The following is a 12,411-nucleotide window of genomic DNA, read 5'->3' on the forward strand; positions in this document are numbered from 1 at the left end:
TGCAAGGAGCCACAAACCCAGTTTTAGATCCTAATCTCTGTGGAGTTTATGTTCTAGAGGCACACGGCTATACCCATGCTGGGCTGTGGCAGGCAGCACACTGGTGGCCCAGCTAGTCATAAGCAAGTTAAACTTGGTGATATCTTCCTGTGCTTTCCCAGAGATGGATTTGCCTCACAGCCCTGGAGAAGATAGGTAACTTTTATCTCAAATTCTTGAGTTGTATTTTTCCTCATTTTTACCTCCCTAGCAGTCATCTATTGGCTGGATTCTCCCTGTTTATCCAAAGCAGGTTGTGCTGACAAAACAACAATTCTGACAGTTTGAGGACTCCATTTGAATCATTAGCATAAAGTCAGCATCATTCTCTCTGTCCTCCCTGTATTTGGCAAAGAAACCAAAACTTTCTAATCCCCGGAATAGAAAGATGATAAAATTATTCACACACAAAAATTTTTTAAATATACAGATATTTCCCTTATACTTAAAAATACATACTCGATAAAGATCAGCTGTACACTAATGTTGGCATTTCTGTACATTTTCCTATGGAGAAAAATTCTCAAGAAATCCACACTCTACATAGATTTGAAATAACCCAGTGACTACTTCAAAACTCTCAAAACCAATATTAGCTCCTTTATGCATAAAAAATATTATTAGAATAGGATTATGTATGTCCTGGTACTCCTATCTCTTTTTTTCTTGCAGTCTATTTATTACCCTGATGGTTTTAAAAAAGGAAAAAAGGAAGAAGTTTACAGTTTCCACAAAAATTTTTTCCAGGTCATCACGAAACTTTTGGCTCATTTGAGGAATCAAATATTGCACCTGAAGAGAGCCCCCAAAAATGAGATCATTGCACAAGGTAGAACCCCGGGGAAATGTTAAACATCACAAGTAAATAAAAATGGGGGGTTTGCCATTCATTATTCCTTCCCTTTCTGTATCTGTCTTGTCTCTGAGTAGTGGGGCTGTTTCATCAGGAATTGGTTTTATTTTATGATCAGGTACATAGTACTTGCTTATTAGATACAAATGGAACAAGTTTGAACTATACATAACAACTCTTCACTCTTTTATTCCTGTAGAGAACATGAAATCTCAGGAAATTATAATTACTGAAACAAACTGTTCTGCAGTCGTGGCTGTAATCACGATCATACTTTGTAGGTACTATGTAGGTATTACAGTGGCTTCCTCTAGAATGCTTCTGTGCACCATCCTGTTGGCATTAATGCTGTGCTGTGGAATCAGAGATAAAATGAATTCTAGTGATGAGTAATAAATCAATTCCTTACTGCCTTTCCTTTGATTCTATGTATGATTTAAAAAATGTTGTCTTTTTAGAGAAAGCTCCTCCTGTATCCTTTTAATCATTTTCATACAATACACTTGATTGCAAAGGACAAATATTCTGGAGAGTCCTCATTTCTAACTCTCAATTTCTGATGTTGCAAACAAATTATTTTCCTGGAAAATCATACTAAAACTTAAAAAATCACACCTTTTGAGGGTGGTTTTCCTAGATACACAGGAAGCAATTAAATTTCACTGCATTTCTCTTACTTTCTCTTTGAGGCCTGCCAATTCCAACAATATGCAACACCCAACTGTGCCTTACAAAAAACGTGGTGGAACCACCAGATGTTCTTGCAAGTGGGTGTGATGGGGAAAGGTTTTCCTCAGCTTGCCTGTTACAGGGAAGGAAGATGGAGGGGAAACCCAGAAAAACTCAGCTGCTCCCAGTAACGCGTCCCCTGGGTTGCTCAGCCTAATTTTATTTTTGCAGAGGACAAGCACGCCACCTCGGACGGCAGAAGCGTTCCAGCGCAGCCTTTAACTCAGGGACAGCGCTTGGAAATCCTGTTTCCATCCTCCGCTGTGCCCGGTCCCCAAGGAGGGCGGCGGGCGAGGGGCCCCGCGGCTCCCGAGGTCGGGACAGCCCCGAGCCGCCCGCATCGCCTCTCCGCGGGCCGAGGGCCCCCTCTGCTGCCTTCCTGCAGGAAACAGCGAGCTTCCAGGGAAAGGAGCGCTTCCGCACACGGCCGGCGGCGCTGCTTCAGGACAGCGGCTGGAGACTCGCCTCTCTCGCCTGCTGGGGGATGCCCGAAGGAAGGTTTGGCATCTCTTCTTTCCCGCGCGGCTGAGAGGGAATAAAGAGGTGATTAGGTCACCTCACAGGATATTTTCACCTCCTGTACCCGCAGCTGGCCGTGCCTCAGTCTGATGCCCGGCCATATGAGGTGGCTGGGCACTTTTTCTCCCCCTTCGTAGCTGCTGCTACAAAAGCCTGAATGTGAAAACACATACGGCACTCTTCATGTGTAGGCAATCCCTTTTCTCAGCTATGTAAAAGCAGACAGTTTTGCAGTCCTTATTTATGGTGTTAGCAGTAAGTCAATATACCATACAATCAATACACAATCAATTTTCATAACTGGAGGCAGACAGAAGGGCAGGACTCAGCAGTCATCTTCCCAGTGCTGAAGTGACGAATGACTATGTGGCAGTTCTGCTCATAAAGCACTCCTGGTGGATCACATAAAAGATCAAGTCACCTACTTAATGCATGAGAAGGGACACTGATCTTACCACACTAAACCAGTTCTGGGCCAGTCTACCTTCAGTGTTCTGATGGCAGCTGTATTTACTCAAGGAGCCACACAGCTTCTTAACGAATCTCCTTGCTTTGTTACTGCCCTTTTGATAAGTTTATCTGCTTTCAGTCTCTGCGTGAGCATCTCATTGCTCATGACTACAGTTAGGAAACCCACAGGAAGGGTTCACATAAGGTCTTACCAAATATATATGGAAATGCACCCACTTCTCACTTTTACTCTTTGATTGGCAGCTGCAGACAGTCATTGCTGTAGGAATCTCAGACGTGGACAGGAATTAAAAGTTCATCACACCACACAGCGAATGAGCAAAAGCAGAGAGGATCCGAACTCAGGTAAAGAAAAACCATCACATTACGGAATACCCTCACCTCTCTATCTCCTAGGTGCCACTCTAGATAGTCTCTGGGTTTTACCAAGTGTGCCTGATGCATTCATAAAAGTGCAGCAAGCATAACTGGAGACACAGCCCCATCTGACTAAAAGTATGACAAACAAGCTTGTGAAGTCTTGTGGTCATTGCATAAGCAGAAACAGAGCTGAGAATATGTTGTGAGAGAAGTTGTTACTATTCTCATGTCTTTTTTAGGTAGCAATGAAAGAGAAAAGATGTTTTAGATTGGGTCAGCTGTAATAAATACATGAGTTGTCAGCTACGGGTGCAAAAAACGGCCTTAAGAAAATTGCAGTCCTCCAAACTGATTCCCCTATAGCTTGTGGACATGCACCAATTCTTCTGGCTAGAAGAAGAAATCAAACCAGAACACTTCTTTTTCCTCCATGGCTAAGAAGTTTGTTTTCCTGCCTGAGAAAGAGAAGGTTTTTTTTCCTTTTCAGTCATAGAAAATAAAAACATTCTGCTTCTACTGAGATCCTTTGTGGTTTTCATTTTGTAATAGGTTTGGTTCTATGCTTTAAAATGCTCTGATAAAGGTGATAAATTTGGGTGTCACTTGTCTCTGAACCAGATTGAAAGCAGAAAAGCAAGTTCATCTCCAGCAGAGGCCAGTGCACATTTCAAAATAAAGCATCTTGCCAAAGTGTGTTTCAGAGACCTGTACAGGCATGTTTTTTGAAGTGCTCTCAGCACTCTCTTGCACCAGGCACAGTACTAACATGTGGCACTACTCCTCAGTGCCCTGTTCATCATTTCATAGTCCTCTCTGCCAACTCCTCTCTTTTTTCTGCAGTTCTGCTTCACAGTTTCTTTTCTGACACCAAGTTTTGTATTTGTCAGTGCATAAATAGAACCAGGATTGTAAAAATATTCTGCTTGGCAGCCAGGCTTGGCAGTTCCAATCAATTAGGGCTGGAAGTCATGATGGGATGGAGAAGGCAGCCCAGGCCCAGCGTGTATAAATGTTCTCATGGCCCAAAAATTCTCTTGGCAACCCCAGCCCCAAGCAATTCAGTCCACTTAAATTACTGTGTTTTCCAGTATGCCTGTGCTGGTCGACTTTGTTTGCCTCATGCTTCTCGGGTTAGTGATACCTCAAGGATTGTTTCTGTGGTGCTGACAAAGCATCTACTTACCTTGGGGCCTGAGGGTAAGAGAGATGGTTGACAGATCTCTGGTGAATATTCTCTGTGGCTCTGTAAGGGCTTCCTGAGGCATAAGATAGCACTGGAGCTGCAGAAGTGCACAGCTTTCTGCACTGCTTTCTGTGGTTATGGTCAGTCTTTGCAAAAATGGAGAAGGTGGCACTTCCAGCTCCACTCCACTTGCAGTCTGTTCAGCTTCTACAGTGCAGCCCAGACAAGCCATGGAGAAAAGCCCCATAGAATTTACAATAGAAGAAAGTAACAGTGGTAGCGGTCCAGCCAGCAACTTACTCTTACACAATTCCTAGCACAGATTTTACTGGCATGTAGTGCAACACATGATAAACTAACAATAGTCATTCCTACTACACAAGTAACTTACAATCAAGATAACTCAACTATATCTTTACTTACATGCCTTCTACAGATACAAGGATAAACAGTGTTTCCAACAGCTAGGCGTCTGTCCACAGCTGAGTGCATGCAACTCTGATAGTTCATCTCAGCTGTCAGGCAGAGCAACAGGGAGAAGCCAGGACCAAAACCGACTGCATTACCACTGCAGCTATGGATTCCTTTGATTTACTCGGCAGCTGATGCACCTTGCCAAATATAGTTTCAGTTTCTCCCATGGGTACTGCCTTGCCTAATACCAGCTCTTGCTGGGTGAAGCAGAGTTTAGTAGTGATTAAGTCAAGAACAGAAGAACTCAAATTCATCAGCTGGCTCAACAAAGAGTTGGGTTTGAATTTAACATGGTCTATGACCAATAAGAAAAAGAAAGCATTGGTTGTCAAATCTCTGCTCGTGCTGCAGCCAGTGGGTACCTGTGTGCAGCACCGACTGTATGCTGTATACACAGATTTGTGTGTGTTCCACACTCGCTGTAATAGCTGCTTCTTTCTATCAGATCCTAAAATTTAAGTTTTGGAAAACCATTCTGCTGGAAAAGGTGCTCTGGTTTTTTCAGCAGCAATCTTTGTTGAAATGGTGGTTCAGACACTGCTCTTGTGGGCAGACTAGTCTCAAATTATGGGATTGGCCAGATGTGACTGCATCTTGATCTTCAGCTCCCTTTCTCAATCTGGTAATTTCAGGCAGGCCTTCTCTGCTCTCAGTACAGCTCCTAGAGTTTCCCCCTCCAACAAGACCAAAATTATAACCATGGGATCCAGGCAACAGATTCAGACAATCTCTCAGATTAACTGCAATGGGAGTTCATCCTCTTGGTTGCTACCTTATGGCCATCTTCTGTGAAAATTCATATCAGACTTGTTCGGTGGAGTGAAGTATTTTCCCAGTTTAGCTTCCTGCCCTCAGAAAAAATGCTTGAAATTATCTTGCTTGAAATTATCTTATTATCTTTTTTTTTTTTTTTTTTTTTTTTTTTTTTACTCTGGTACTCTTTGTGTTAAACACAGCATGTTTTAACACTGGCCTTTTTGGCCTACTCCTAACTTCTTTTCTCCTGTAAAGGAAGTCTACTTTGTGTCCTTGTACTGTGAGTGTTCAAGTTCTCTCTTAGGCCCTGTTTAAGCTTTGTTAAACCCTGTATTGGTTACTTACCCAAAAAATACACAGGCTTCATTTACCTTTTACAGTAACCAAAACTGAAATTATTGATTACCTGTTTCCTTTAGGACACAGTGTTAAACTGCTTCAGTTCCAAACTAGAGAAACTGCACACAGCAGAAAATCCCCCAGAAAATGTAAAAAGGTCAGTGGTGCATTTGACGACATGAGTGCTTATGAAGCCACATAATTCATCATTTGTTACTGCAGAACTTGTTCCTAGGGGGATTAACATTTGCCAATAAATATACCATATGCTGGTTTCTGCATGGAGATTTTTTTAAGCTACTTTACCAAGTCATTATGGATCTCCCATGACAACTATGACTAAAATGGGCCAAACCCACCAGGGTTCCCTAGACCAGTGAAGCATGTAGGTTAAAGGATGAAGTCATGTCTCATTCGTGTACCAATTCTTCAGTGAGACGTTTACAATTAAATAGTTTGGTTGTGACTTGTCTTTTGGGCAGAACTATTACTCCTCTGTGAGGTTGTGGACTTAACCCTTCCTTCTCTCCAGAAGAAGAATGGAGAAAGAACACAGACAAAAGTAAAGTACAGTTTGAACAGCTATATGTGTCTGGTGAGGTTTAGATTCCAACAAGAATTGTGGATATGGAAGAGAGGTTATAAGTAATCTCCTATTACAATTAAATTGTAACCTATTTTCTAAGTCAAAGGACCAAATGAAAGAAATGCTACTAGTTTTTGGAAGTTGGCCTCTCACAGGAAGCTCTTATATGTTCCACTTTCATGCTGTCATGGTTCTTCCTTTGCAAAGTTGCCTGAAACTGCAGAGAGAGAAAATGGGCTTTCCAGCAACTGCGGCAGGAAGCTCTGCGAGACAGACACAGGCATGAGCTCACTCACGGTCTGTAGCTGCTTGTACCAACCAGCTGAGAAAAATTCTTTTGCAGATGGTGAAAAAGCATCAAATTGCTTCTTTGGATCTCTCAGCTATCTTCCTGACTCCTGTGCCAAAATAGTTAATATTTCCGCTGCCTCCCGTCAGCCTCTCCCGTGTTACGCTGTGCCAGTAAATGAAACAATGGCCCTTTAAAACACACAACCTGCCTTTGTCCGTGTGCAGACTCAAGCGCTCACACCAAATGTGTTTGCTTTTGACGTAAAAACACTATATATACACACCCAACACTGCATGTGCTGAACTAAAACCTAAATCACCTCACCGGAGACAAATTCTTTGAAGAATTAAGTATGACTGGGGGCAGGTCCACAGCATGTGAGAAACTCCGAAGATCTCTGGAGATGAAAGACATTACTTAATTTTAAACACTGGGAAAAATTCCCAGTATAGCTGGAAATTAATGACAATATTCCCAAGGAACTTCATTAGAAAGAATATTTGGCTTATGTGACATAGTACAGATGGTTAAATTTTATCATGATGGATACTGTGTAAATGACTAAATAAAGGAGGAAAAGACATAATGAAATAAAAACAATAGTAGTATATATTTTCTAAAGTGATCTTAAAATGGGTGCTCAAAATAGATGTAATTCTAGGCTTTGCTTTTGTAAAAAAGTCTTTCCCCCATTTTAAGTTTCTGTTTGCAAGAACAGAGATTTCCTAAAGCAAACCATGCACTAGGAGAGTAAATTCCAGTCAGGTAATATTCATGTGAGTGCGTGTCCTACGTGTAGAAGTATATGTGGCTTCTTTTCTCTGGCCACTGTAGAATTCATTCTGCTAGTGAGAACCAGCACAAACTTGACATATCTGAGAGGAAACAGAACAAGAGAACAGTATGTGTCTGCATATCTATTTCAGCTTATTTTTAAATGTAAAAAACTTTCAGTAAAGCCAAATGCCAGAAATTAACAACCAGGTAATCCCATTGGCCTGACTGATCAAGAAATGTCATTATTTCAGTGCTACAAAAGAAATGGTTCATAGAACTGGCAAGTGGGACACTTTCCACACTAAATTTAAGACAGTTGCAATAGCCAAAATTAGCCAAGGCCACAGCCATACATGAAAGCACTATAACATGAACTATCTGATTTTAAAAAATTATTTTTGCTTTGCTGTGTTTTGGAAGCTTCAGTGTCTTTCCTTCTTCTCCCTTATTCTTCAAATAACTTTTTATATCACTGTGTTTGAACAGATAAAAGCTGTTTGTACTTGATAACTTAAAATGAGTGCTGTGTAAGCAATCCATTCCTGCAGCAATCATGGGTGGTGCACAGAAGAAATGATAGATTTTCTGTGTGTGTTTTGAAAGACAGAATACTTGGGAGCCCACATTATCCTAGACCATTACAGAATGGTTTTGCTCCAACACATGTCAGGGAAATGACACTGAATGGGCTTTCAGGGAAAAACTGTCTGACAGCCCAACCACTTGCAAATCATTAAGTTGCCATTTTTTTCTTTCCTATCAATAAAGTAAGATAGAAAGAAGAACGAAGTAATTTAGCCACATAGGCAGTTAGCAAATGCAAGTTCTTGAGAGCAGAGGATGTTGATTAGCTATGGGACCTGTGAGAAGCCATCTCATCCAGGTAATTATGAGGCCTCTGAGACCTGCTGGTCTATTGCCTGGAGCAGTACTATGATTTTTGGCTGCTAGATTTTTTCCAACAGTCATTGCTACAGTCACTGTAGACTTCTAAATCATTATTTTGGCTGATGAAACGGTAAAGGCTTGAGTTCATCATCCACAGGATGATCTCACTGTTCTGCAGGTGTCAGGCAGAGATCATCTCTGCTGTCTTCTCAGCCTTGTTGTAACACAGGTTAATTACAAGAAATGTGGCTATAAAAGAGAATGTACTTCTCAGTATTCTTGCCACCAAAACTTACAACACATTAAGAAGTTTTGAAATAATTAAATATTATTGTAGACACGTCCATTTTAACAACAACAGGTTCCCTCTGGTGTGAAAATGGGGTCTCAAACATTCCTCTTGTTCTCTCTCAACAAGGCAGCACCCCAAAATGCACATATGCACATGCTTCTGTGCTGATTTCATTAAACCATTTGTGTTTACATATGTATTTCATTAATTTAGAATAAAACAAAATGATTACTAGTAAGTCTGCCTATATTCAGAAATATTTTGTCCTGAGGTATTATGAAGTTGCTCATCTGTCATATGCCTGTCTGTCCAAAAGAACACAGAGCACAGAGTGAGGTCTCATTATTATTCTTATCAGTCACTGTTTTGGAAACTTGCATAATCTCATGCTACCTTTACCTTGAGCACTGCTTGCCACTTTCAGCACTATCTGGAAATGTTACACGCTCTGTCTCCCTCTGGTGATCAGCGAGGCCACAGGGCAGCCAGCATCCCCATGATGTGTTTCTGTCGTCTGCACACAGGACACTGTTCATTTGCCACTCAAAATCCAAGCTATTGCATGCAAATAATATCTGCATTCTTACCCACATACCTTCTATTTTAACCTACCTTACTCACATACCTTCTATTTGTTCCTGCATTTTGCCGACAGTTCGCTGAAAAGTGTTCCTGTAATACTTTAGTGCCTGAAGCTAGAGAAAATGTTAGATTTATGCTTTAAAACCTGGAGTATGCTTCACTCAGTGTTGCATAAAAAAAGCATCTGGAATACAGAAAACAATACTCTGAGGATAGCTACTAATTGGATAATCATACTAATGACACATGATTTTGCAGTTACTGAGTTTCAAATAGAATTCCAGTGCAAATGGTTTGAACTTGTCTCCTGAAAAGTTTGTATCTAAAATCGTTCCAAGCCATGTTGAATCAAGTTCTAAATATATCATTAGGAGAACTGTGGCCCCTAAAGAGACTTTTATGTGAAATATTTCTTAAGGAGCTCCCTTTGCCGGGCACAACATACTTTCAGTTCTTCGAAGTTACTGTTATTCTTAATAGGCAGTGTTTGACTAACATATGTTCTGCTCCATAAATCTAGATGAAGATCATAAAATGCCAGAGAAAACTTGTTAGTTTAACAGTGGTTGCCAAGTTATATTTTATGTTATACCTGTGTGACATCTTAAATTCTTCTGATGTGTATCTATATATTTACATATAAATATACATATAAAAGAGTGTATATCTATTCACATACTTGGAGGACAAGGACAGAAATGAAAAATCAATCTCTGTAGAAATGGATTTCTCCTGTTTCTGGAATTCTGTACTGTCCTTACTGGCAGAACAAATTCATTCTTTTCCCCTACCTGACTTAATAGTGCTAAAGTTTGTGGCTTCCATCTGCTTCAAAAAGTGAAGTTACAGGAGAAGCGTGAGGGGCTTCTTGACTGCCAAGCACTTACCTGGGAGACAGCAATGTAAATCTCCATGTGGCTCAGCTACTTTGGTTTTAATCAAGTCCAAACTCTCTTTTCCTTGGTCTCTGCTGGATATAGTCCAGTCTTTGTCTTAAATGCTGCTCAGAACAGGTAACTGACATGTTAAACACACAGAATCTGGTCTAAAATGTTCATTTGGAAGTGCAAGTCTCTCCTGTCTTTCAGGAGAAAGGCTGAAATAGGCATTGAAATATCTCCCTATAGTATGGATGCCTACTATTTGTAATGTGGCAAATTTCTGTGCCCAACAAAACCAGAAATTCCAAAAGAGCGAGTTCACTACTTTTCCAGTAGAGGATTTTCACAAACACAACCTCAAATTAAATTGAAACATACACATTCATTTGATGTCCGGGTGAATATTTTGTCTTTTTAACACTGCCTAATGAAATACACGCCTATTTAATGTTAGTTTTAAAAGTATAACAAAAGGCAAATTAGGAGAAGGTCTGGGGTTTTTAATTGCTATGGCATAGAAAGGATTTTCTCCCTGTTTCAGCATATGCTTACCTTGCTTATATGAAGACAGAAAAGGCCTCAAGGTGAATATTTGCAATGGGATTTCTTTGTAGTAATCTTTGTTCTTAACTTATTTTAATGCTTTGAAGTACTCCTTTTAATGCTTTAAAGCACTTACCTTCAGTATCAAAAGATTTGTGAAGACATATTGCTATTCTACTAAAAACTGGCAAAAATTATCCTCAATGCTGACACTGGATGTCACTGGATGGCAGTTTTCTACCACAAAGTTAGAGTTGCTCAGAATATGTTTGTTTTCTACTCTGTACTGTAGAGTGAAAACAGTTTCAGAAAAGCCACTTAGGAGAGTATGCCCAGGAACATATCAGACAAACGCATTCAAGACACTGAGGTATCCAAGTGACTTGTAGGTGAGACCAGTCAGCACTTTTGCCACAGGGCTGTTTGTACTATTTGAAAAGCAATGCATGTAAATTTATTCATTGCAAATGCATTCCCAGTGGAACCAGAAATTATAGCCTATAGATTTTGAGGTATCTCTTTCTTCTGTTAAGATTTTAGGAAATCCAAGGACAATTGTGATCTGTAACATCATCTGTAAGGGGTACCCAAAATTTTCTCATTATCAAGTGTCTCAGAAAGTAGTTCACACAAATGCAGCTGCCTCAGACATGGTTTTGGGATTTAAGTCTTCATGGCAAGAGGAAGTTTATTGTCTCCTCTAGGTCAACTGTCAGATGTCATGCTCCAGGAAATAAAAGAATTGGCTGATTTATTTACTTTTTTACTTGGTAAATAAAGGACCTGGAATAACATAGATCTAATCAGCATCCTACTGTGTATTGCCAAGTGAGTTCTTCTTGAGCAACATCAGTGAATTACCCCCTGACACCAGCAGGAAACAGTGAGCACTGCAGCATGTAAGTGCACTGCTGCCTGAGGTACCCAAGAGAGCTAGTAGCACCTGTGGCAAGTTCAACAAGTGACATATTACAAACAATTCCCTCTGAAAAACAGGAAAAAAACTGTGAACAGCCTGTTTTACACACGCACTTTCATGGTGCAGCTCTCTTCTGCACAGGCCTTGCTCCCATTGCTAGGGAAGCAGACAGTTCATGTACAGTGTAACATGTGGACAATGAGACTCCTGTGAAAAACCCTTTGCTTATAGCTCCTGGTGCCCGGTGAAAAGTAGGCATTGCACTGAACAAAAGGATTTAATCTTAAAAAGACCAGAGGAATATTTTAGAAGCTGTTACATTTGGGTAGACATTTTCAAGAAAGCTTAAAGTGAAGTCACTTATTTGATTCCTTAGCAAACCTATAGGTGAATCTTACCTGACCAGTGCTCTCAGTAAATAAATGCCATATCATGGACCACAGGCAGAATTGTTGGTTATCTTGACAGTGCTATAAAAGTCACAAAGTGTGGACACCTCACAGTTTTCCCTTTTAAGTTGATTCTTAAAGAGGAAAATTGCAGTAGAATTACAGACCCATTAAAGGAGGCCTGCCTAAAAGGGATCTCAGGAGGTCATCCAGGTCCAGCTGCCTGCCTCATGGCATTTCTGATGGTTGTTGCTGGCATGTCATGTCAGACAGTTGCTTCTCCCACCTGTTTTTAAAATCCTCCGATTACGACTCTCTCCCATCTTCCCCCTGGCTATTGTTTCCAGTGCTATCATTATTAGTGGAAAATTTTACTAACACATGACCTCCATATCATTTGCTACAGTTCTATATTTACTGCTTCTTTTTCTGCCCCTAGTAGACAATGTGCAGACCAAGAAGGAGGAGCATTATTTCCATTCTCCTTTTTAGCTCTGTACTGGAAGACAGTGGTCTTAATATTTTCATGCATATGCAAA

Source organism: Molothrus ater, chromosome Z (assembly GCF_012460135.2).
Source record: "Molothrus ater isolate BHLD 08-10-18 breed brown headed cowbird chromosome Z, BPBGC_Mater_1.1, whole genome shotgun sequence".
NCBI classification, from domain to species: domain Eukaryota; kingdom Metazoa; phylum Chordata; class Aves; order Passeriformes; family Icteridae; genus Molothrus; species Molothrus ater.